The 26,550-nt window shown below is 48.0% G+C and overlaps 1 long non-coding RNA gene across 1 annotated transcript in view; it reads right to left on the bottom strand.

Annotated features, from left to right (window-relative positions):
- Positions 1 to 20,824: 20,824 nt before the first annotated feature.
- The window catches only part of LOC108516049 (uncharacterized), an 11,198-nt gene continuing 5,472 nt past the window's right edge, over positions 20,825 to 26,550 (bottom strand). Inside the window, exons 2-3 of the long non-coding RNA XR_001881706.1 lie at positions 21,511 to 21,861; positions 20,825 to 20,932 (exon numbers count right to left, since the gene is read on the bottom strand). This is a non-coding gene — a long non-coding RNA (uncharacterized LOC108516049). The remainder of the gene's footprint in view (positions 20,933 to 21,510; positions 21,862 to 26,550) is intronic.

Genomic DNA, 26,550 nt, shown 5'->3' with positions numbered 1-26,550 from the left:
ATAATAATAATAATAAATTAATTTAATTTAAGTAATAAACATTTTGTCATCTTCCCAAACAACAAAATAACCTCAGAATGCTTATAATTTTCTTATTCAGCCTAAATACTATTGCTGGGCAGTATATTAGGCCTATGGTTTTAGCTTTTAAAACTTCACACATTGGATACTATAGTAACAATTATTATTATTATTTTGAGACAGGGTCTGTCTCCCAGTTTGGAATGCAGTGGCGCAATCATTGCTCACTGCAACCTCAGGCTCAAGCAATGCTTCCATCTCAGCCTCTCGAGTAGCTGGCGCTACAAGTGTGCAACACCATGCCTGGCTAATTTTGTATTTTTTGTAGAGACGGGGTTTTGCCATGTTGCCCAGGATGGTCTCAAACTCCTGGGCTAAAGCGATCCACCCACCTTGGCCTCCCAAAGTGCTGGGATTACAGGCATGAGCAACCATGCCCTGCCTGGTATTATAATTATAATTTTAGTCAATATTTGTTTATATTTGCCCAAAAGTTTATCATTTTCCTTGTTTTCACTTCCGCTTGTATCTCAGATCTTCTTTCTGGGATCGTTTTCCCTCTCTTGAAGTACATGCCTAGTTTAGAAGTCCTTTTAATGAGAGTCGTAATGAGCTATTTCCTTTATTAACTGAAATGTAATTATTTTCCTTCTTTCTCAAAAGTTAGGTTCACTGGGCATCATTTCCAGGCTGGCAGTTATTTTCTCTCTGCACTTTAAGATGCACTTTGTTGTCTTCTGGCTTCCACTGTTGCTACTGATATGTCAGCTCTCCATCTAATCATCACTTCTTCGTAGGTCATCTGTCTGCTTTGAAGATCTTGCCTTTGACATTCTGAAACTTTGTGATGATATGTCCAAGAGTGTATTTATTTTATTTCTCTTCATGATTGGATCTAAGGATTTGTGTCTTTCATTTACTCCCGGGAAAGTTCTCAGCCCATTATTTCTTTGCCTCTCTTGCCTTCCCTCTATTCTTTCCTGGAACTCCTATTAAACGTGTATTAGACCTGCTGGCTTCATCACTCAAATCTTACTTTCCTTTTCATACTTTTCCTTTCATTTTCTCCTCTGGGCTACATTATATCTCTCGTGCTATTCTGTAGAACTCAGATCTATTCTCCTGCTCATAAATTTTCTCCTTACCTGAATCTAACTGCTGACTTCTGTTGAGTTTCTAACTTCAATTCTTATTTTTTTTTATTTCTAGAAGTTCTATTTGGTTATTTTAATATTTTTTGGTAATTATTTATTTATTTTATTTCTTTAAACATATCAATCATAGGTATAAGCTGAACAAAAGATCAAAATTTAAAATAAATACATAAATAAATAAAGATAAACTCAAAACAAAATGGACCAGGCACAGTGGCTCATGCCTGTAATCTCAGCACTTTGGGAGGCCAAGGGGAGCAGACTGCTTAAATCCAGGAGTTCGAGACCAGTCTTGGAGACATGGCAAAACCCGCCTCTACAAAATACAAAATTAGCCAGGCATGGTAGTGTGCACCTGTATGTAGTCCCAGCTACTCGGGAGGCTGAGGTAGGAGGATCACTTGATCCAGGAGACAGAAGTTGCAATGAGCTGAGATTATATCACTGCACTCCAGCCTGAGTGACAGAGCAAGACCCTCTCTCTCTAAAAAAAATAAAAAATAAAAAATCCTCAACCCTACCTGTTTTGTATTCCAGGTCTGATATTTCCAATATGTGCAGTCTTAAGGGTCTGGTTCTGGAATTGATTTTCTGCTTACTTGTTTGGCATGTGTCTTGTGATTTTAGCTGACAGCTCATGTTCCTTAGAACTTTATCTGTGGAAATCCACTGAGGCCTGGCTTTAAGTGCTTCTCCCTCAGATAGGATTCCTGTTTGCTCCTGCCAGGCGTTGGAATTCATGCTATCTGTGTGGCCTGAAAACCCAAAGCCAAACATTGACTTAAATCAGCAACAGGATTTTGTTTAAAAGGCAGCTAGAAGGAAAACAAAAAAAAAGTGGCAGTAGGTTGCTAGAATTCTGGCCCCAAACCTGAGTGAGATTTGGGGCTTATGCTACATATTTTCAGTGGACAATTTTCTTCTTTTCCCCTAAAGCCAGAGTCCAGGCACAGGCAGGCAAGAATCCCAAACACCTTTCTTGGAAGTGGTGGTGGTGGCTTTATGTCGGGGTGGGTCTCCAATGTGACCTTCTACCTCGAACGAGTCGCTGGGATCCCACCTGTGTGACTCAGTGTCTGTCCAGGCAAACCCCAGCCTCAGTGACCACTTTTCTCTCTGGATTTCTGTTTTCTTGACTTTCTGGCCTCCAGTGACATTTCCCACCTTTCCGCCAACTTGGCCCTGCTTTTTCAAGGTTTTCCCCCCAATTCGATCTAGGATTTGTGTATATTCTGGCATCAGACTCCCATGTTTCCCTTTAGAAATAAATGGGGGTTTCAACTGAGCACCGTGGCTCACACCTGTAATCCCAGCACTTCGAGAGGCCGAGGGGGGAGGATCACCTGAGCTCAGGAGTTCAAGACCACCCTGGTCAACATGGTGAAACCCCATCTCTACTAAAAGTACAAAAATAGCCGGGTGTGGTGGTGTGCACCTGTAGTCCCAGTGACCTGGAAGGCTGAGGCAGGAGAATTGCTTGAATCCGGGAGGCAGAGGTTGCAGTGAGCTGAGATCGCACCACCACACTCCAGCCGGGGAGACAGAGCGAGACTCTGTCTCAAAATAAATAAATAAATAAATAAATTAAATAAATAAATAAATAACAAGAAAGAAAGAAATGGTTTCTAAATCAGGTTGGAAGGGTCTGAGGTGAAAGCCACTAATCCTAAGACTCAGGAGCAAGAGTGTATGCCCGGGGGTGGACACTGGCTGGAAGAGCTTCTCCTGAACACATATCCAGGTGGCTGCTTAGCCTGATCTCTGTGCTCTTCTCCAGCCAGGGCAAGGCCTTGGAGAGCCCTAGGAGCCCCAGGGCAGTAGGAGGAGAATTATCTGGAGTTTCAGGGGCACTCACATAAGGAAGACACTCAGAGCCAAGTACCTAAGAGAATGCTGCCTCCATGAAAACAAAGAGGGGGTCAGAATAGGTTACTGTCCAGGCAGAACAGAAGCAGATCTTGGGAGCCAGGGTTGTTAAGTGGAGGATTGGAGAGGAAGGGGATCAAAGAAGGGGCCGCTCAGAAGCAACATGTCAGGAGTATAAGACAGTGGCCCTTACCTGTATCAAGAGTGCGCACTGGTGGCTGTGAGTAATTCTGTGGGAGGCAGTGCATGGGAGGGCCAGCCTTGTTTAAATGGCCGTGGTCAGACTAGAACCGAGATTATCATGCAAGCTGGTTCCATTAGCAGATCCAAGGTGCCACAGAACTGGAATGGGGGTAGGATTAGCCAATCCTTAACTGGAACCAAAATAGGGGATGGAGCCCAAATAAAAAAGACTTGGTTTCGTGAGAGCCCAGAGCCCAAGAGAACAACTCTGACATTGAAGTGCAAGAGTGGATACACCGGGAACTGTAAGGGGAGCTGGGAGCAGGGGGCCGCCCCGCCCTCCTGTGAGCTGCAGCTGACAGAGCCGTGTAGCATGAAGGGGTCACTGCAAGGGTCCCCAACAGCCACGGAGCCTGCAGGAGAGGCGTGCCTTGTCCAGGAGCCTTCTTAGGCTCACAGAAGACAATGTACTGAGAGGTCCCGCAGCAGCACCCCTGGCCATTCCCCAGCCCTGGACTCAAGACTTGCAAGCATCAAAGTCACAGAGAGGAAGCTTCTGGCAGACTGTCCGCCCTGCAAGAAGTCTCAGAGGTTCATTTCTTTGCAAAGCAAAGAAGGAAGAATGTGACTGTAAGCCTGCTGTGCACCTTTCATTCTCCCCCATCATCCATCGATACATTTATAATGGATAGAAAAAGGCTAAACTATGATTGACTCTGAAAGGAGAAAATGAAATTTCCTTAAATCCACCTGTATTACCAGCACTGGAAAGATCAAGCCACGTGCAGTCAAGGAAATATTCCACTAACTTTGCTGGGAGGAAGGGAAGAAGACGATGAAGGGGGATGCCCAGCAACACCTCTTGCAGGTTGGGAATCATTCAGCAATACTAGAACATTTCAGAGGTGATGGAATTTTAGTGCCAGGCTCTTTCTGAGTCATCCAGGTCAATACCTTTGACTGCCATATGGGAAAAGTGAAGCCCAGAGAAGTGAAGTTTCTCAGTGACTCAAAGTTGCTTGGGGGCATCTAGCCCAACCCTTTCATTTCACAGGTGAGGAAACTGAGGATGCAAAGATTTGCCTCAGACAGCTCAGCAGCCTGGGGCACAGCATGGCCAGGCCTCCTAATCTGATTCTCTTTCTTCTTTGTGTCCCATTCCAGAATGACCGATCTTCTGTATGACTGAGACATCAGCCCACAAGTGCCTGTGTCTCCTTCTCCATGATGTCCAGACAGCATCACAACCAGTGACATCCAAGACTGTCACAAGCAAGAATAACAACCCCCTCAGTTTCCTGGTGAACTTTTCCATGTTTTCAAAACTCTGCATTGATGCAATGGTTTCACGACATCAGGATTATATGTTTTCAAGAGCCACTCTTACAAAACATGTGATTTTAAGAGGAACGTTGGTTGTAAGCATTAACAATTACCCCCGATCCAATTAGGAAGCAGAGCTTGGCTCCAGGACAAGCCAAGATTGCTAAACCTTCATGACAGATTTGCATAAACACCCTCCTTTTAAATGAAGATGAAAAAGAAAGTCCAGGCTTCAGATGACAGGCTTTGCTGCAACATAAGCCTCACAGAATCTCAGCTCTGATTTAATTGTTTCTCTTCCAGCTATACCAGCTCTTTGCAGAGATCAAGAGGCAGATTTTTGGAGCCAGAGCTGGTTCTTAATGGGTCTCAAGCCTCAGGTTCAGTCTCAGACCCTGACAGACGCTGTGTGTGCCCCTGGTCCATAATCCGGCCAGGGGTTTCTGGGCAAGGAGGAGCAGGAGGAAACAGCCCATTGCCAGAGACCCAGGCAGTGTCCTCCCAGACTCAAGGAAAGGAGCACTTGGGGCTAGAAAGACACCAGGGTGGATGATGACCAAATGGCTAATCTGAGCCTATCCGGGAAAGACCCAAATGGAGTTGGCAAAAGACTGGAACAAGAACACGTTCTTTGGTTTTATGCTGAACTGGGTTCAGATTATTGGCCAAGGCCTGTTTATTGGCCTGTGACCATGGACAAGTTGCTTAACCTCCCTGAGGCCTTATTCAGTTCATCTGTGAATTAGCACTAGCAATGGACACCGCAGGTCTGCTGGAATGACAGAGACCGTAGAGGTCTTGCCACTGGGAGGGTGGACAGAATGACTTAGGGGATAGTGGGGTGGCTATGTCTCTCCAAGTCTGGAAATTAGTGAACTCAGCTATGGTGACACTAGAATTCTCAGCTTGCTCGGGACTTGACCTGGAGTCTGCCTTCCTCACTGGGGCTCTCTGCTCCAAACACATCTGAGCACAACGTCCTCCCCGGCCAGACTTGGCGCTGCTCTGATGGGGATCAAACATCAGACTCTGTGTAGAAGGCAGCAGTGTATTGGATTGGAAAGAGCCCTGGGACAGATGCAGTGGCTCATGCCTGTAATCCCAGCACTTTGGGAGGCCGAGGTGGGTGGATCACGAGGTCAGGAGTTCGAGAGCAGCTTTCCCAACATGGCGAAACCCCGTCTCTACTAAAATACAAAATTAGTGGGGCATGGTTGAGGGGCCTATAATCCCAGCTACTTAGGAGGCTGAGGCAAGAGAATCACTTGAACCCAGGAGGCGGAGGTTGCAGTGAGCCGATACTGTGCCACTGCACTCCAACCTAGGCAACAGAATGAGACCCTGTCTCAAAAAAAAAAATCCCTAAAGGTGGGGTTGAAGACCAGGGGTGAGCTCTTCTCTGGTCTTCAGAGCTGTCACTACAGCCTGGCATTTCCCATCTTTGGGGCTCACGCTTAGTCTGTCTAGAGCAGTGGTGCTCAGCGCCAGCTGCGCATTAGAATTACTTGAGAAGCTTTAGAAGGATGTCTGTGTCAGGTCTCACCCCCAGAGGTTTTGATTTATCTGGTCTGGGGTGGGGTCCAGACATGGGTATCTCTTCAAAGATTCTCAGGTGATTCTGCAGCCAGCTTAGGGAACCCCAAGACTGTAAGTTCTCCAAAGTTTCTGCCTTGCAGACATCCCCTTCAGTGCTGCTCAGGGGAACCTAAATGGTCAGAGCACAGTCAGGAGGCCCACCTGGGATTCTGCTGTCTTGCTGTGTGACCTTGGAAAGTCATGCCCCGCTCTGGGCATTAGCTTATCCCATCTGCTAATGGGGAGTGGGGGGATTAGGGTCTCTTTCCGCTTTCAAGTTAGGTGAATCTGAATCTTGCAACTCTGTGATCCAGAGACCCAGACACCCCCTACTAGGAAAGATTTACCAGAACTGAGCTCCATGAGGCCCCATCTCTGTTTCCCTTGGGAACCCAAGCCTGGGAGATTTGGTAGACTCTGTACTCTGTGGCTTCCAAGACAGGCTTGAGCAAAGAACTCCAGTTGCTCCTTTCCTTGAGTCTGGGAGGACACTTCCTGGGTCTCTGGCATGGGCTGTTGCATAATAAAGCAGTTTAAGTCATAAACTTCCTTGTGTTCACCTGCATTTCTTTTTTTCTTTCTTTCTTTTTTTTTTTTTTTTTGAGACAAGGTCTGGCTCTGTCGCCCAGGCTGGAGTGCAGTGGCACAATCTCAGTTCACTGGAACCTCCGCCTCCCAAGCTCAAGGGATCCTCCCATCTCAGCCTCCCGAGTAGCTGGGACTACAGGCTGCACCACAACACCTGGCTAATTTTTTGTATTTTTAGTAGAGATGGGGTTTCTCCATGTTGCCCAGGCTGGTCTTGAACTCCTGGGCCAATCTACCTTGGCTTCCCAAAGTGCTGGGATTGTAGGTGTGAGCCACTATGCCTGGCCTTGTCTGCATTTCTTGATGAGGAAATGAAGATCTCTCAATACACATATGAGATAAATAGAAGATAAAGCAAACGCTGCTGGAGGACTGACTGTGGGCCTTTGGACAACTCATTTACCCCTCTGGGCCCCAGTTTCCCTCTTGACACAACAAAGAGAGATTTCCAGCCACCATGAGGAGGAGGCAATGCATGTAAAGTGCTTGGCACATAACACGTGTTCAACTAATACTCACCACTGCAATTTTATGACCAACTGCTATCTTTCAGGGCCAATTAATTGATGGATCTCTTTCTTCTTTTCTTTCATTTACAGCTTTATTAAGATATAACTGATATCAAATAAACTGCACACGTTTAAAGTGTACGATTTGATGAGCTCAGGCATATGTGCACACCCGTGACCCAGTGATTCTTAAACACTGTTCTTAAAGCCCATTACGTTTTTTCAGCATTTGACATTTCCAAGCACATGTTTCTTCTGGAGGTGGCCAGAGTGAACACCCCATCCTAGCGTTAACAGGAAAGTCCTGGTCCCAGGAATGTCTTTGGTCCCAGGCAAGTGGGGACAGCAGGTCACTCGAGGGGCCGAACATGTCTAAGTTGTCACAGAGAAGGAGGTATAAAGTGAGCAGAACCGTGAGGTGTGTGACTCTGGACTATCACTGCCCACTATAGGCCTCGGTCTCCCCATCTGTAAACTGAGCAACCTAGACTAGATAGTCCAGGTCTAACATCTCTTCCAAGTCTGGCATTCTGTAATCCATTGGAAAGGGATTGCAGGGATGGCCACACCTGGGCGTAGGGAGCTGGCTTTCCAAATGAGGACAGTGGCGGGAGCAAAAGGGAGCGAGGATCTAGGCATCGAAAAACGCAGCAGGAACTTGCCAAGCATTAGTAACATAGGGCACTCCTCTTGAAAACACTGAGAAGCACGTACCACTAACTGCTTTACAGATGAAGAAACTGAGGCTCAGAGAGGTTGAGCAACTTGGATGCAGCTGTGTAACTCCACGTGGAAGCCTTGCACTTTGACCCAGACCCGTTTGCCTCCACTAAGCCAGCAGACCTTGCTACAGAAATAATGAGCAACAGTTACTGAGCCCTGCCTTGCAGCAGGCGCCATTCCAAACAGTTACAGGTGTGAACTCGGCTAATCCTCATGAGCAGCCCCGGGAGGCGAGTGGTGTTATTATCCCCACGTTACAGATGAGGAAGCGCGCATGGAGAAGTTAAACAGCTTGGCCAAGGCCACACAGCAAGAGAAAGAGCAGGCTTCAAACTCCAGCAGGCTGGATTCAGAACTTGGCCCTCAACCCCTGGCCGCACTGCTTCCCCGGGCAAATGAGAAAGTCCGCCCAGCTCTGGAGAAGGCGAAGTGGAAAGGCGGTGAGGCAGGGCGGGCCTTTCACCCGACAAGACCCTAGTCCCCTGTGGGGCTCTGCGTGAGGTTTAGAAGAAGTGCTGGAGTAACTCAAAGGTAAATTAGAAATGTTTTCAAAATGTATCATGAGCAGTGCTGCTGGACGCATTCTTAGACGTGTCTCTTAGTGAACATGCAAGGGTGTTCCTACTGAGTGCAGATGTAGGAGTGGAACAGCTGGGGCATAGGCATGCCCGGGTTCCACTTGAGAGGTGCCTGGGGAAAGCTGCCCTGAGAAGCTGGGGTCTGAGTGGAGATGGTGAGGGGGCAGCCAGGCAGACGTCTGGACATCCGTGTGCTCCAGGAAGGGCAAGGTTGCCAGTGTGCCTGCAGGAAATGAAGGGGAGGGGGTTCAGGAGGTGAGCGGGTAAGGTAACTCAAGGTGACTCCAGGTTTTTAGCCTGAGCTTAGCACAGAAAGGACCTTGTCAGGGTGAGCTCAGAGGTACAGCTCCAGACGTGGTGAGTTTGAAATGCCTGTTAGACGCCCAGGTGGGGCTCTTGAGGATACTGTTGGAAAAATGAGCCTGGAGTTCAGGGAAGGAGCTGGGCTGGGGTCTCTGACTACAGATAAAAAAACAAACAAACAAAAAAAACACATGTACATGCAAATGAGAAGAATCTACTTGGTGGGGGAAATGCAGGATGAAGCGGGGAAGGGGGACTAGGGACTGGTATGAATCTGTGCCTTGGGAAGGAGCGTAGACAGCCCCTCTGTGGAGGAAGGAGAGGGTCAGGTGCAGATGCGGGCGAGCGTCAAGACATGCGAGGGGGCAAGGCCGAGTCACCCAGGAGAGCTGAAGGGCATTAGGGACATGCAGGGCTGCTGGGCAACTCAAGGGTTCGGTGGTTGGGAAGTCAGCTGGAATTTGAGTTCAGTGGTGGTTGCTGTCGCTGGTAATGGCAAGGTTAGGTTTTAATAACGGGAATGGAGACTACGGTGGGGTTCCTTCCTTCAACAAATACAGATGAAGCATCTTCTATACATCACACCTCTGCTAGACCCTGGGTTCTAAGTGGGGAACAAAATAGACTTATTAGTTTCTTAAGTTCAGAATTTTCTGTTACATGAATTTCCATTAATCATAGGTTAGTATTGTACTAACAACTGCCATTTTTTGAATGATTGCCACATGTCAGGATCTAAGCTAAGCGAATGTTCATACTTTATCTCATTTAATTTTTATACCAAAAAGTTTTCACTTCTAAAGTTTTATAACTTAGTTGGGCATTTGACTAGGACTACTTAAAGATGATTTCTAGTTCACCTATTTTTTCAGATAGAAGTGGGAGTAGATTAAAAAGTCAATGAAGAAAGCCAGGTACAGTGCCGCACACTGGTAGTACCCTCTGCATCCCGGCTCCTCGAGCCAGGTTCCCGGGTCATCACCCCGAGACTGAGAGCTTCCCTGGTTCTAAGGCTTTGGACTTGCACTGAGCCATGCTGCCAGCATCTCCAGGTCTCCAGCTTGCAGACAGCCTGTCACGGGACTTCTCAGCCTCCATAACTGTGAGGCAATTCCCCTAACAAACCCCTTCTCTTCTATCTATCTATCCATCCATCCATCTACCCAGTCGCATGTCATTTAACAGGGATACAGTCTGAGAAATGGCTCCTTCGGCAATTTTGTTGTTTGGTGAATGTCAGAGCTTACACTCACCTATGGGGCATAGCCTGCTACACACCCAGGCTGTATGGTAGAACCTGTTTCTCCCAGGCTACAAACTTGTACAGCATGTTATTGTACTGAATACTGTGGCAGTTAGAACACAATGAATAGTAAGTATTTGTGTATCTAAACACATCTAAACATAGAAAAGGTACAGTAATGATGCGGTATTTAATTTTGTGGAAGCACTATGATTTTATGGGAGCGGCGTCACATACGCAGTCCGTGGTTGAATGAAAGGTTGGTATGCAATGTATGACTGTATACCCTCTAGGTTCTGTTGCTCGGGAGAACCCTAATACGCCCCTGGATTTTTATTTTTCATTCCTCTTACCATCAGTGAAGTGAGCATCTTTTCATATATTTCAGAGCCACCTATGTTCCCTTTGGGGAGAACTATTTGTTAATAACGAATACCTAATTTCCTGTTGGTTGTTAGTGTTTCTCTTACTTGACTTGTAGGGGCTCTTATGATTATATTTAGCATTTATTCAGTATTTCATCCATTTAGTTACACTTTTCTAAATCTTTTTTTTTTTTTTTTTTTTGGCTGTATATAATAAAAACAAGGCCTTTCATTTTATTGAAAAGTTTAGCCTCAGTTGCTCAATTGTGTAATGAGGATGGAAGCATGTGGGCTTATGGGCCCAGGGGCAGCAGCCTCTTACTCATCTCTGGGTAACAATACGTTTCTCCCGTTGCTCCTCCAATCCTTGCCCCACTCATTTATATTTTGTCCCCTTTTTTTTTGAGACGGAGTTTTGCTCTTGTCACCTAGGCTGGGGAGGCCTCAGAATCAGGGCCAGAGGCTAAAGGCACTTCTCACATGGTGGAGGCAAGAGAAAATGAAAAGATGCAAAAGCAGAAACCCCTGATAAGGAAAACCATCAGATCTTGTGAGACGTATTCACTTTCATGAGAACAGTGTGGGGGAAACCATGACCAGAAGGTGCTTTGGGGTTTGGCCCTTGCTTCTGACTTCATCTGCTACCCTTCGGCCCCTCAGTTTAAATATTATCTCCTTTGAGAGGCCAGCCCTCACCATACTACTACCCAGGTAGGTTTACCCCAAAGACACATTAATCTCTTACTCCTGTCAAAAGACAAAATTACAATGAATTTAGTTAAAGATCTCAATTGGCTTTATTTGTGATTCTAGAATTGAGCAACACAGGATTCCATGAAACAGAGTATGTGTTCTGATGTGCTGTGCTTTTATAGACAGAAAGGACACAGAGGACAAAAAGTAGATTGGTTATTTCAAAGCCACTGTCCTTGTAAGACGGGGACAGGGAGACAGAACAATAGGAAATTAACTTATTTGTTAACTTCAGCCAGGCTACCTTTTTATGTGTAAGGATTAAAATAGAGGCAACTTTATTATCATGTCAGTGGAAGATTGAAACTAGCCTGTTTGGGAAATTGACTGTCACCTCTCTGCTGATTTCTTGAGCGGTCAGATAACAACTTAGTTTCAGTTGGGTGATGCAGGACTTTAGCCTGGGTGACTCCACTTTGATGTTTAGTCTGACTTGTTGGGGCCTCGTACAGGAGTTTAGTCCAAGTCAATGACCTTCCATAATTTTTGTTTAGTGCTCCATGCCCTGTGCCTCCCCTTCACTGCACTTCTTGCAGTTTGTAATATTTTATTTTCTCTTTCCTTGGCTCCCTGGCAAACCCTGCATTAAATGATAAAGTCCATGAGAGCAGAGACAATGTCTGATTGCTGCTTCATTGAATCCCCGGGGCCTAGAATGGCTCCTGACACGCAGTAGGTGTCAGGCCGTCTAATGACTTAGACGAAATGCTCCAGATGGTGAAGATAAATTGAGATCATGGACAGGCAAATCCTGAACATACACAACAGACCATTTGGATATTTCTTTTATCATCATTATTATTGGTCTTATTTTATTTCTTTCAAATCTTTCCACGTCCCTGCCTTAAAAGAACAGTAACTTTGAAATGGCCATGGAAGGATTTGAAAGGAACTAGGTCCTTCCAGACATAATGACTCCTTTAAAGATTGGAGACATTGGTTCTTTTCTTTTCCCTAGGGACTTCATTTGCAAGGGAGCACACCTCTTCAGCACTGAGCAGGAGGCAGCAGCGGCAACCCAGGTTGCTATGGCAATTCCTGGCCGATGGAGCATGGAACCATGTCTGCCTAGAAAGCCAGCCTGCTGGGGTGGGCCGCCCTCCTGTCTGTGGCAGCTTTAGGGTAACACCAGGCCTTGTCCACATACTTTGGGTGTGGTGAGCCAGGGGGCTGCAAGCTCCCAGGGAAGCCAGGCCCCAGGCCTGTGGTTGTCAAGGCTGTGTGTGTGGCTTTCTGACAGACAAGAACAAAACACCTGTGCTTGGCCATGAGCCAACCATGAGCAAATACAGAAGGAAGGTGAAGACCTAAGATCAAATCACTCGCTGAGTACCCAGTTGCCCCCAGGAGATCAGGCAGCGGCAAATGCCCCAGACTGAACCCTACCCCCACCTGCTTTTGTAAATAAAGTTTTACTGGAACACAGCCACATCCATTGATCACATATTGTCTCTGACTGCTTTTGTGCCACCACAGCAGAGACTGCATGGGCCATAAAACCTAAAAGATTTCCTGTCTGGAGCTTTCCAGAAAAAGTTTACTGACCCCTAGTTGTGAAGGGTTTTAAGGTGAGGAAAGGGAAGAGGCCTGAGATAATTTATATGGCCTTCTACCAGGGTTTGTTTTTCATTTGATATTTTTGTGTTTTTTTTTTTGTTTTTTTGTTTTTTTTTTTTTGAGACAGAGTTTTGCTCTTGTTGCCCAGGCTGGAGTGTAATGGCATGATCTCGGCTCACTGCAGCCTCCGCCTCCTGGGTTCAAGCGACTCTCCTGCCTCAGCCTCCTGAGTAGCTGGGATTACAGGCGCCCACCACCATGCCCGGCTAATTTTTTGTATTTTTAGAAGAGACAAGCTTTCACCATGTTGGCCAGGCCGTTCTTGAACTCCTGATCTCAGGTGATCCACCCGCCTCGGCCTCCCAAAGTGCTGGAATTACAGGCATGAGCCATCGTGCCCAGCCTCATTTGTAATTTTTTTTTTTTTTTGAGACGGAGTCTCACTCTGTTACCCAGGCTGGAGAGCAGTGGCGTGATCTCGGCTCACTGCAAACTCCTCCTCTTGGGTTCAGGCCATTCTGCCTCAGCCTCCAGAGTAGCTGGGACTACAGGCACCCGCCACCATGCCCGGCTAACTTTTTGTATTTTTAGTAGAGACAGGATTTCATCGTGTTAGCCAGGATGGTTTCAATCTCTTGACCTCATGATCCGCCCACCTTGGCCTCCCAAAGTGCTGGGATTATGGCCATGAGCCACCACGCCCAGCCCATTTTTAATTTTTTTTAACATTCATCAGATGCTGCTTTGTGGCAAGTTCTTTTTAATGCATGATCCCATTTACTTTTCACAACAGCTCCATTTTACAGACGAGAATAACTACAGTTGCCAGAGTTAGCAAATATTGCATGCAACATTCTTATACTAAAAACTATTTATTGTTTATCTGAAATTCAAATTTTTGTTTGTTTGTTTTAGGCAGAGTCTCGTTCTGTCACCCAGGCTGGAGTGCAGTAGCACAATCTCAGCTCACTGCAATCTCCACCTCCTGGATTCAAGTTATTCTACTGCCTCAGCCTCCTGAGTAGCTGGGATTACAGGTGCCTGCCACCATGCCCGGCTAATTTTTGTATTTTTAGTTGAGACGGGGGATTTGCCATATTGCCCAGGCTGGTCTCGAACTCCTGACCTCAGGTGATCTGCCCACTGTTTGGACAAAGGGAGGCAAGATGGTGCAATTCCGGGTTCTTCACCGTCAACTTTCCCGCGCCCGGGAAAGACACGGGTCGACTGCGCAGGCGCAACCCGACCTCCGACGGAGAGGAACCGGAACCCACCTAGCCACGCCTACCGACCCGCCCCCGACCCGCCTATGTCCCGCCCATTGCCCGCCCACTCCCGGGCCCAGGACATAAAAGCCGCTCCCGGCGGGCGCGCGGAGCGAACTTCCTTGGCCCCTCTTCGTGCGCGGGACCCGGGAACCTCGCCCGAGAACACCGGAGCGAACTTCCTCGGCCCCTCCTCGTATGCGGGACCCAGGAACCTCGTCCGAGAACGCCGGAGCGACTTCGTGGGCCTCCACCGCCGGAGACCGGTGAACCTCGCCCCTCCCCCACATTGACTTGTAAATAAAGTTTTTTTTTGCCTTGCCTACTTGCCTTTTCTCTGGCATTTGCTCTGGGGGTCGCATTAAAGCAAATCACCCACCTCAGCCTCCCAAAGTGCTGGGATTACAGGCGTGAACCATTGCACCTGGCCTGAAATTCAAATTTTACTGAGCATCCTGTATTTGGTCTGGCCTCCCTATTAATAACACAATCAAGGTCACACAACCAGTAAGTGGAAAAGCCATCATTATACTCAGGACTTAGAGCCCTTGGTTAGGCCGGGCAGGGTGGCTCAAGCCTGTAAACTTTGGGAGGCCGAGACGGGCGGATCACAAGGTCAGGAGATCGAGACCATCCTGGCTAACATGGTGAAACCCTATCTCTACTAAAAAATACAAAAAACTAGCCGGGTGAGGTGGTGGGTGCCTGTAGTCCCAGCTACTCAGGAGGCTGAGGCAGGAGAACGGTGTAAACCTGGGAGGCGGAGCTTGCAGTGAGCTGAGATCTGGCCACTGGGCGACAGAGCGAGACTCCGTCTCAAAAAAAAAAAAAAGCCCTTGGTTAAAAGTATTACCATGAGCACAGGCAGGCTGTGAAAAAGTCACTAGCTTAGAGGGCAGAACGAGAATGCAGGGTCTACCGTGAAACAGCTGTGACTGGGGTAGGTCATCCAGCTTTTCCAAGTTTTGGCATGCCTCACCCATGAAATGGGATGATCAGCTCCTGCTCCCATATCTCACTGATTAAAAATAATAATAAATCTCGACCAGGTGTGGTGGCTCACACCTGTAATTCCAGCACTTTGGGAGGCCAAGGTGGGTGGATCACCTGAGGTCAGGTGTTCAAGACCAGCCTGACCAACATGGTGAAACCCTGTCTCTACTAAAAATACAAAATTAGCCAGGTGTGGTGGTGCGTGCCTGTAATCCCAGTTACTTGGGAGGCTGAGGCAGGAGAATCACTTGAATCTGGGAGGTGGAGGTTACGGTGAGCTGAGATCATGCCCTTGCACTCCAGCCTGGGCAACAAGAGTGAAACTCCATCAATAATAATAATAATAAAACCTCTCTAGCTCTCTGAAGGATGACAGTGTATAAGAGAAAATGTCAGGGGGTCCCATGGAGATTTTGGTGAGGAAGTTCCTAGTTATTCAGAAATGGCTCCTATTCTCCAAAAACATCAGGAAATTTTTTTCTGAGAGAATTCTTCCTCTTTCAAGTCCACAGGGCCAACAGCAGCATCTGCCTGGATAACCACACAGATATGGGCTCAGCCCTTCTGCCTTGGCCACTGTCAGATTCCTAAGTCAGAAACCCCTCGAGTAGGAAGGCTGGAGCTCCCTGACCCCAAGGTCACCCCCAGGAGTGGTCCAGGGCCAGAGATGAGGAGATGAGTTGGAGGCCTCGCTTCCCTCTTCACCTCCCTCCCTCTTCCCCTCCCTCTGACCTCTGCAGTGGAAAGCTAATGTGGTTTGACTGTGTCCCCACCCAAAACTCATCTTGAATTGTAGCTCCCGTAATTCCCATGTGTTGTGGGAGGGACCTGGTGGGAGATAACTGAATCAGGAGGGCAGTTTCCCCCATACTGTTCTCATGGAAGTGAGTAAGTCTCACAAGATCCGATGGCCTTCCTTATCAGGGATTTCTCCTTTTGCTTCTTTTCATTTTCTCTTGCTGCCGCCATGTGAGAAGTGCCTTTCACCTCCTGCCATAATTCTGAGGCCTCCCCAGCCATGTGGAACTGTAAGTCCAATTAAACCTATTTTTCGTCCCAGTCTTATGTCTTTATCAGCAGTGTGAAAACGGACTAATATAGAAGCCTTCAGGCTCCACCTTGCCCTCTGCAGCTGGGGCCTCAGAGAACCCTGGTGGGTGCAATGAGTCCCTTGGGATTCTGCTTGGCAAAACCACCAGTGTGGTTTTCCTCCATCATAATCAATCCTAAGCTCCTCAGTGTGGCATCCAAGTCCCTTCAAGACCCTGACCCCACACTGCTTCCCAGGGCCACCTACTGCCACCCTCCCTCTATTCCAGATAATCTCCCCAGAGGAGCTGGGGAGGGGCGTGGACCCTTTCATCTTCCTGTATTTTTCTGGGAAATAATTTTCCGACTTTCTCCATTCATCAAAGGCCTCCCTGGCCCCCAGCATCCAACCCCTGAGTTCCCCTTTCCCGGCCACTCAAACCCTTTCCTCTCCTCTGCATTTTGTGGGCCTTCGGTCATTCTGTCCTATGTGTCTGTCCATCTCCCTCTTTTATTTTTATTTTATTTATTTCATTTTATTTTTTATTTTAATTGAGGCAGAGTCTTGCTCTGTCACCCAGGCTGGAGTGCAATGATGTGATCTCTGCTCACTGCAACCTCCGCCTCCTGGGTTCAAGCAATTCTTTTGCCTCAGCCTTCTGAGTAGCTGGGACTACAGGCACCCACCACCATGCCTGGCTAATTTGTTTCTATTTTTAGTAGAGACAGGGTTTCGCCATGTTGGCCAGACTGGTCTGGAACTCCTGACCTCAGGTGATCCACCGGCCTCGGCCTCCAAAATTGCTGGGATTATAGCCATGAGTCACCACACCCAGCCCATCTTCCTCTTTAAACTGCATGCTACACAAGGTTGTTTTATCCATCTCTGTGTCTACCCAGAAACTAGCATCCAGGGCCTTGTCCACTGAGAGTGCTGAATGGAACCATCCTGCCAAAGCAACACCCTCTCTCAGAAGGGTAGATTTAGCTGAAAACACATCTTCAGGTTAGAATGCCTCCCACAATCTTCAACAAAGCTGGTGGGAGGAGGATGGTCCCTTGGACAGTGGTGCAGAGGGTTGTATGGGATTGGGGGTCTGGGCTGGGGCAGACACTTTGCAAACATTATCTCAGGACTCCTCCTAGCAACCCCATTGTCATTACAGGATTATTACCCCATTTTACAGATGAGCCACTGAGGCCATGGAATAAATTACTCCAAGACAGAAGCCCAAAAATAGGAGAACCCTAGTCTTGCCTGAGGTTCTCTTGCCCGAGACAGCCACTCTCTCCCTCACAAGGCCCTGCAAGGTGGATAAGACCAGAGCTGGTCAAGGCATCCCCCACTCCCACTTATTGTTTTTTGGAGACAGGGTCTAGTTTTGTCACCCAGGCTGGAGTGCAGTGGCATGATCATGGCTCACTACAGCCTTGACCTCCTGGGCTCAAGGGATCCTCCTACCTCAGCTTCCTGAGTAGCTGAGACTACAGGCACGTGCCATCATGCCCAGCTAATTTTTTTCTTCTTTTTCCTTCTTATGTATAGAGACAGGGTTTCACTATGTTACCCAGGCTGGTCTCAAACTCCTGGGTTCAACCGATTCTCCCACCTCAGCTTTCCAAAGTGCACACATTTCCATTTTTATGATAAGGAAACTCAGGTTTACAGAGGTGATCTCTGTGCCTCCTTCCACAGTCAGTGAGGGGTAGAGTGAAGACTTACCAGCACCTGGCACAAGATACTTGTCCCAAAATATTGGTGACAGAGACTTAGTGAATGTATAACGAATCAGCTGTGACTTCTGTGCTCTGCCAACATTCCACATCTTGGGGGCCTCTGGTTCATGCAGCCCTCATTCCAGAGCTCAGTGCCCTCAGAGCCTGTCAGAAATCTAAGGTGCTAAAAGCAACCGTGTCTTCTGGGCTGTGTACCCCAAATCCAACATGCATTTCCCTCAAATCCAGAAAGACTCTGAGCCAGGCCAGAGTTCCACCAAGAGGCAGGGAAAGCAACTGAGTCTCCGAGGCATTAAATAACTCAAAGTCCTGCGCCTGGTAAGGGGCAGAGCCTGTGTTCTTTCTTCATGCTGCAACACTGTAGGTGACCAAATAAAATTAGGTTTAAACCCAGTGCCAGGGCATGCAGGACAGGGTATCATCAAACATTGCCAGTGTTTGTAACAAACAGAAATCTTCCCACAACCATGGCTATCTCCCTCATCTCCTTCCCTGGGCTGGAGAGCATCACCAAATAGCTATGCGGTCATTCTATGGACACCTGCACACATACAAATGATGATTCAGGAGTTCAATTGCCAGCTCGTCCATACTAAATTCCCGTGTTCTGTGCCAAGGATATCACACTGGTGTATTTGGATACCTGTCATTGGCCCCCCTAAAAACCCCCACATGTAAGCCATTCCCCATTCTCTCTCCACAAGAGTGCACATCAGGAAAGGGTGGGCGAGATAGATACATCGCTGGCTTTGTAGTCAAGGGCGCTTGTTCAAGGAGAATAAGAACCTTGCGTACCAGCCTGAGAGGTTAAGTGTGCATGCACTTTTACTTCCATTCTTCCCACAAGTGCTGCTGCTTATTGCACTCCTAGTACACTCCTCAAGCCACCCTTGGAGGAGGTGGAACAGGAAATACTCTCCTGATCTGGAGGTTGGAGAAACAGACTCAACAAGGCAACCCGCTTTTCCCAAAGTCCCTCAACCACTAAGGAACGCAGGCAGGGCAGGCTCAAGGCTCTGGATTCCTGCTCTTCCAGCAGAGTTGCAACCCCTCAAATTCACATGTACCAAACCATGGCTTCCAGAGGCCCCGGAGCAGCTCGGAGGATGGGCCACTTTGGGCCTCCAGGATGTTGCAGAGCTCTTGACAGCCGAACTGTGTTCAGTGAGTCCTAATGAGACTGGTTTAAATAGCACTCCAGAGAGTGTGGAACTCTCTATTGAGTGCCTTACTCAGAAGCACTCCAGCCCTGGAAGGGACATACCAGAGAACCAGAGAGAACACCCTGTACCAAATGTATACCACTTCCCATCAGCCACTTGCGCACATCAAGTGCCGAGACCTTGGGCTTTGGAACCAGGCACATCTGGTTCACACCCAGCTCCCCTGGCCAGCTGCAGGCCCCTTTCTCATCACCCAAGCTCTCCCTGCTTTGAGTGAGGACTGGAGAAGAGGGCATCGCGGAGGCCCCAGCACCGGGGAGCTCTCACCCACGAGCACCTTTATAGACTTTCCCACGACATATGCTTCATATACTCACTGCAGATAAAGTACAAAATAAAGATAAGGGGGAAAACGCCATAAAAGTCTTACCACCCATAATCTTACCACCCAGCTGCCCACTTAACGTATTTGTGAACATCCTGCTAGACTAGTGTGTGCGTGTGCATGTGTGTGTGCTTGTACACTAACATCTCTGTGGAGATCTTAATCCCTCAAAAGGTGCCTTGGTTCTTATGCCCTATTATTCTGTCAGTTATATTCAATTATTCACTATTACAGACAGAGCTATTAGGAGTGAACAATCTTGTAGCTAAAGCTTTGAGCGTTTTCTAATTTCATAGATTTTTCTTAGAAATAAAACTGGCAAATGCGCTTTTGTGACTTTTGATATATATTGTCGTATTTTCTTTTTTAGAGATAAGGTCTCACTCTCTTGTCCAGGCTGGAGTACAGTAACACAATCATGGCTCACTGCAGCCTCAAATTCCTGGGCTCAGTGATCCTCCTGCCTCAGCCTCCCAAGTAGCTGGGACCACAGGTGTACATCACCATGCCCAGCTAATTTTTAATTTTTGTAGAGATGGGGTGTGGTCTCGCTATGTTGCCCATGCTGGTCTCAAACTCCTGAGCTCACAGGATCCACCGACTTTGGCCTCCCGAAGTGCTGGGATCATAGGCATGCGCCACTGTGCCTGGCCCTATATTGCCATATTTATACTCTCGGTTTCATAGTCAAAGCATTGTATTTTCCTGTTATTTTAACATGAATTTTTAATCATTAATGAGGTTAAGTGTCTGTAGGAATGCTTATTGCATATTTACACTTATTATTATTTTTTTGAGATGGACTCTTGCTCTGTTACCCAAGATGGAGGGCAGTGGCATGATCTTGACTCACGGCAACCTCCAATTCCCGGGTTCAAGCGATTCTCCTGCCTCAGCCTCCCGACTAGCTGGGATTACAGGAATACACCACCACACCTGGCTAATTTTTGTATTTTTTTTAGTAGAAATGGGGTTTCACCATGTCGGCCAGGCTGGTCTTGAACTCCTGACTTCAGGTGATCTGCCTGCCTTGGCCTCCCAAAGTGCTGGGATTAGAGGTGTGCGCCACCACGCCCGGCCTATATTTACACTTCTTATATTGGGTCTGTTGTCCATGTTTTCTGTTGGAATATTTTTCCTGATTTATTTTTTAATAAGTATTCTTTTATATTGAGTATACAAACCCATTAGCTATTATATGTGAGGTAAACATTCTCCTACTTTTATTTTTAGTGGTAACAACAATAATATGTCTCTCTGTCCAAGAAGCTATGCCTGAAAGTAGGATTTTACCTACTGTGTTTGGTAAAGGTAAAATTTGAAATAGCTCATGTGGAATCACAAAGCCTGGTGTTGAGACTTCTCCTAGGAGCCAAAGACTGGCCAGGCTGTGTGTGTGTGTGTGCTGTGCATAGTGTGTGTTGTGTGGTGTGTGTGTGTGTTCTTAAGTCACCAGGTCAGATTATCTAGATTTATTTTATTTTATTTTTTGGTACAGATGACGTCTTACTATGTTGCTCAGGCTGGTCTCGAACTCCTGGGCTCAAGAGATCTTCCCGCCTCAGCTTCCCAAACTGCTGCGATTATTGACATGAGCTACAGCTCCTGGCCAAGCTTACCTGGATTTCAAAAGATAAACACAAGGTAAGACAGAACTCACTCAACCAATGCCCACCAGTTATTAGATCTCATCATGTCTGCCTCACACATAAGATTTTTCTGAAATATGTTTTCTTTTGAAGTCATAACGTTCCTGATCACACACTGTAGTCCGGATTTCCTAGTCTGTCATCTCATTTTGGAAACCTTAACTAAAAATATAAAATAAAATCTGTGTTTTACTTAGGAAATCTTTACTTAGGAAAGCATTTTATTACATATATTATTTTTTGATACAACATCTCAGTGAAGTAACCAGGAAATGGACTATTTCTCCCCATTTTATAGATGGGTAAAATGAGGCTCAGGGAATGGAATTATCAATGCAAAGTCATTAAGGGGTGGAGGCTACACTCAAACCCAGACATTCTGACTCCAACTCTGGAAGATTCTTCGTGAGCCCACAGTGGTTTGGGGCGCAGGAGTGGAGCCAGAAACCCTCACTGCTTATAATGAGGTGATTGGTCTGCTCAGCACTGGGGCCTCAATTTCCCTGTCTGCATTATCTCTGCAGCATTAGCTAAAGTAAAACACCCACGTGGGGTCAGGGATCAGGGCGCCGTGTCACTGCAGTAGGCTTGTCCTGTCCTGGCCGGCGCCGCCAGCGTGGTAGGGAGTTGCCCACTCTTGAGCTAATGGCGCCACATCCCCGCAGTTGGCCTCCCAACAGTCACCAGTGGACACCCATCTCCGCAGCACCTCTCAACAGTGACAGTTCTCATCTCTGTCACAAGTGTCTCTGGATGATTTCCTGTCATTTTCTGCGTGAGCGTGTGGGTAAACGCTTCCACTTTCAATCACTTTGGGCTTGTTGACAAGTGGCTTGAATCTTCTTTGTTCATCCATCAAAAAGTTGTCAAACCCTTCCCTGTGCCATGCATTTTGCGGCCTGATGGGGATGGAGAAAAAAAAATAGATGAGAATCCTGGCTCTTCAGGAGCCTTCTGTCTAGTAAAAGACACCTATGAGCAGGGTCCCAGGAGAGGAGGGAGCAATCAAGAAAGCTGAGCTTCCCAGGGGTGATGTTGGACTGAGCACTCCAGAATGAATAGGAGCTGGCCAGAGGGAGAAGAGGGAAAGGCTCAAGGGAATGGCCCAGGCAAAAGCACAGTTTCAAGGGTGGGGCTTGGTGTGATGGTGGGAGGAGCATCCGGCTGAGGGTGAAGCAGGAGCTAGACTGGGGGCTGCAGGTTGTGAAGAGCCCCAGGTGCCAGGCTGGGGAGCTGCTTTTATCTTGTCCTCCCAGTGACTCCTGCATGGGGGGCAGGTCAGGTGTGACTTAGCTGCCGACCTCAAGGCACACATAGGACAAGGGAAGGAAAGAGCTGACCACTGGAGTCCTCCCATGGTACCGGCATCCAAAATGGGTCACTCTGGCTGAGAAATCCCCCTGCTCCTGTAGTCATAGCGGGCAGTGCCAGGGCTCAGGGGTGCTGATGCAGTGGCCCAAACCACCCAACATGGTGGCCGATTCCCGTTTTCCCTGGGCCTTCAAGGCTCGAGCAGGATGGTGTCTACCTCGCAGGCCGAAAGTCTTCCCCTGTGGGGCTAGAAAAGCCTCTCTGCTGCCTTGGGGTTGATTTTTTTCCCTGCTGTCTAATCAGCTTGCCGCTCCACAACTGATTCAAACTATTTCTCAGCCCTAGGTCAGGCTCTTGCCTCACTTTTAGACCACAGCAGACATTGCTCCACACTCAGTGCTAATCCTAATCTTGCTACACCCCTGCATGACTGGCTTCCATAATCACAATAGTAATAGCCATAAGGGTAACCCCTGCCTTTCCTAAGGGCTTCCTCTGTGCCAAGCACCACACTAGAACGGTTCACCGTGCTCGTGGCCACTGTGCTCCCCTGCCTCCTGCTCATTCTCCCTCCACCCTGGGCTACTGTTACCCAGCAATGGGCTTGCTGCCTGAAGTACAAAGAGGCCAATATGATGGCACTCGCTTTTGAGAACAGCAAAAGCTTTATTGTGAGCTGGCTTGCAAGAAGACAGGAGCCAATACCCAAATCTGTCTCCCTGAGCTGGGGTCTGGGGATGGGTTTTATAGGCAGAGAGTAACAGTGAAAGAGACAGGAAGGTGCAAAGAAGCATGATCTGATAGGTTCATGCAAAGAGGCCATGACAGGTCCTTGGCTCTTGGCCAGGTGCAGTGGCTCACGTCTGTAATCCTAGCACTTTGGGAGGCCGAGGCGGGCAGATTACTTGAGGTCAAGAGTTTGAAACTAGCCTGGCCAACATGGTGAAACCCAGTCTGTACTAAAAATACAAAGATTATCCAGGCATGGTGGCAAGTGCCTGTAATCTCAGCTACGTGAGAGGCTGAGGCAGGAGAATCGCTTGAACCTGGGAGGCGGAGGCTGAAGTGAGCCAAGCTTGACCCACTGCACTCCAGCAACAAAGTGAGATTCCGTCTCAAAAAAAAAAGAAAAGAAAAGAAAAAAAGTTCTTGGCTCTTAAGTCTGTGCTGCAACAAAACAGGGCACTGCTGGCTTCCTCATTTGGTCCCCATTCCTGGATTCTAGTACTTAGTTTCCATCTGTTTTCCATTCCATCCGGCTCTGGGGTCATGAGTCGGGCACACTTAGCTCATCTGGACATGCTCAGGTTACCTGCCTTGCAACCTGGGGCTGTTTCAAGAGAAAAACAGCTCATCATTTTGTCACTGATAAAGTTGAGCCAAATGGGACTGCTTCTGCACTTAACCTTCCTTCTACCAATGATGTGCGTTTTGAGGCCCTGTACAATCTAGTGCTTTGTCAACCAAGCCAAAATTCAATTCTGAATCAGTTGAGATACTGAGTTTGGCTGTGTAAGTGTAACAGATATTCAGAGTACCAGTGATTTAAACAAGACGCAAGACTGTCTTTCCCACATAGAAGTCTAAGAAGACATGGCGCCTCTGCACTGCAAAGTCAGCAGGGACCCAGTCTCCTTTTGTCTGATTGCTCTGCCACCCCCAAAGTGTCGCCTTCTCACGGAGTCCATGAAGGAGCCCCACCACCACGTCCCCTTGAGGGCATGCAATCCAGGAGTTGCAGGGTTCACTTGCATTCAGATCCTATTGTGTCCGGAATTGGTGGGTTCTTGGTCTCGCTGACTTCAAGAATGAAGCCGCGGACTGTCACAGTGAGTGTTACAGCTCTTAAAGGCAGCACGTCTAGAGTTGTTCATTCCTCCTGGTGGGTTCATGGTCTCGCTGGCTTCAGGAGTGAAGCTGCAGACCTTCCCCACGAGTGTTATAGCTCATGAAGGTGGCGTGGACCCAAAGAGTAAGCAGCAGCAAGATTTATTGTAAAGAGTGAAAGAACAAAGCTTCCACGGTGTGGAAGGGGACCCAAGCCAGTTTCCACTGCTGGCTCCGGCAGCCTCTTTTTATTCCCTTATCTGACCCCACCCACATCCTGCTGATTGGTCAGTTTTACAGAGAGCTGATTGGTCCATTTTGACAGAGTGCTGATTGGTGCGTTTACAATCCCTAAGCTAGACACAGAGTGCTGATTGGTGCGTTTACAATTGTTTAGCTAGACACAGAGTGCTAGACAGAAAAGTTCTCCAAGTCCCCACTAGATTATCTAGATACAGAGTATTGATTGGTGTATTTACAAACCTTGAGCTAGACACAGGGTGCTGATTGGTGTGTTTACAATCCCTGAGCTAGACAGAGAGTGCTGACTGGTGCATTTACAACCCTTTAGCTAGACAGAGTGCTAGACAGAAAAGTTCTCCAAGTCCCCACTAGATTAGCTAGATACAGAGTACTGATTGGTGTATTTACAAACCTCGAGCTAGACACAGAGTGCTGAGTGGTGCATTTACAATCCTCTAGCTAGACATAAAAGTTCTCCAAGTTCCTACCCGACTCAGGAGCCCAGCTAGCTTCATCTAGTGGATCCCGTGCCAGGGCCGCAGGCGGAGCTGCCCGCCAATCCTGCACCGCGCACCTGCACTCCTCAGCCCTTGGGTGGTCAATGGGACCAGGCACTGTGGAGCAGGCAGGGGGAGGCACCCATCAGGAAGGCTCGGGCTGCGCAGGAGCCCACCGGTTGGGGGGCTTGGGCTTTGTGGGCTGCAGGTTCCAAGCCCTGCCCCGTGGGGAGGCAGCTGAGGCCTGGTGTGAACTCGAGCATGGTGCAGGTGGGCCGGCAGCGCTGGGGGACCCAGTGCACCCTCTGCAGCTGCTGGCCTGGGTGCTAAGCCCCTCACTGCCCAGGGCCAGTGGCGCCGGCCGGCTGCTCTGAGTGCAGGGCCCACCAAGCCCATGCCCACCTGGAACTCATGCTGGCCCACAAACGCTGTGCGCAGCTCCAGTTCCTTCCCATACCTCTCCCTCCACACCTCCCAGCAAGCAGAGGGAGCCAGTTCTGGCCTTGGCCAGCCCAGAGAGGGGCTCCCACAGTGCAGTGGCAGGCTGAAGGTCTCCTCAAGCACAGCCAGAGTGGGTGTTGAGGCCGAGGAGGTGCCAAGAGTGAGCGAGGGCTGTGAGGGCTGCCAGCACACTGTCACTTCTCAATCCCCCCTCTAAACAGGATACCCCAATTGCTGTTGGGAATTTGGTCAATGACACTCTAGCTACTTCCTGCTGGATAGGGGCGATGAGGGGGCCCTGCAGTTGTAGTGTCCTCCAGAGGGAAGCTCTCTAGGCCAGTAAAAGTGCCAGTGGGATGGTCCAGGGGTCCTCAGTAGAAGTTGTTAGTTGAGCTCATTGGGGTTCCATTTGTAAGACCATCTGTAGCTTGATGGCCTCAATTCCAGAGGAAACAAATTTGACAAGAAGGTTAAAAATACAGGGCCCAAAGGCGAGTAACAGCAAGATGGCTGCCACGGGACCTGGAAAGGGGAGAAGCCATGTTGCCCAACTCCAGAGGTTGGTATAAGAGTTTGAAAGGTGTCTGATTTCAGAAGTCTTTCCCTGTAAATGCTGGGTGGCATCTCGTACTATCCCTTACTGGGTAGTATTAAAACAACGCTCTTCCCCTAAGAAGGTGTAGAGTCCTCCTTCCTCAGCAGTGAGGAGGTCTAGGCCTCAACAGTTTTGGAGAGTCACTGCTGCTAAAGAGTCTATTTGGGATTGTAAAGGAAGGATAGATTTCGTTATTTCTTGCAAACTGTCTGAGAAATCCTTTGAGAGTGTGTGGTAGTAGGATAATGAAGTAGATAAACCGACTATTCTGGTTCCCGTAGCAGTAGCCATTCCTAACCCTATAAGTAGGCGCATTAGTTGTATGGCTCTGTGCTGACGGACTTGAGCTTTGAGGGGTACTGAAAAGGTCTGATATCCTGGGGCAATGTTAATGTTGGGACTTAGAAAGACTAAGGTGCAGGTGCCCGTCCAGTTAGTGGGGAGGCAGATATAGGTCGACATTCCACATAAGAATATACCTTGGCTGGGTAGACAGAACTTTACCCTGGTCTTTAAAGGAATAGGGTACACTGTTTTTTCTTTACTATTTCTATCTCTCTTTTTGACTTCTTCATTGTCTCTCTTTCTCTCTGACTCCCTCTTTTTCTCGCTGACTCTTCCGCTCTCTCTGACTTTCTGTCTCTTTCTCTCTTTCCTTTTTTTTTTTTTTTTAA

Source organism: Rhinopithecus bieti, unplaced genomic scaffold, assembly GCF_001698545.2.
Source record: "Rhinopithecus bieti isolate Rb0 unplaced genomic scaffold, ASM169854v2 scaffold_1530, whole genome shotgun sequence".
Lineage (NCBI taxonomy): Eukaryota > Metazoa > Chordata > Mammalia > Primates > Cercopithecidae > Rhinopithecus > Rhinopithecus bieti.
This window is presented reverse-complemented; position numbering and strand designations above follow the sequence as displayed.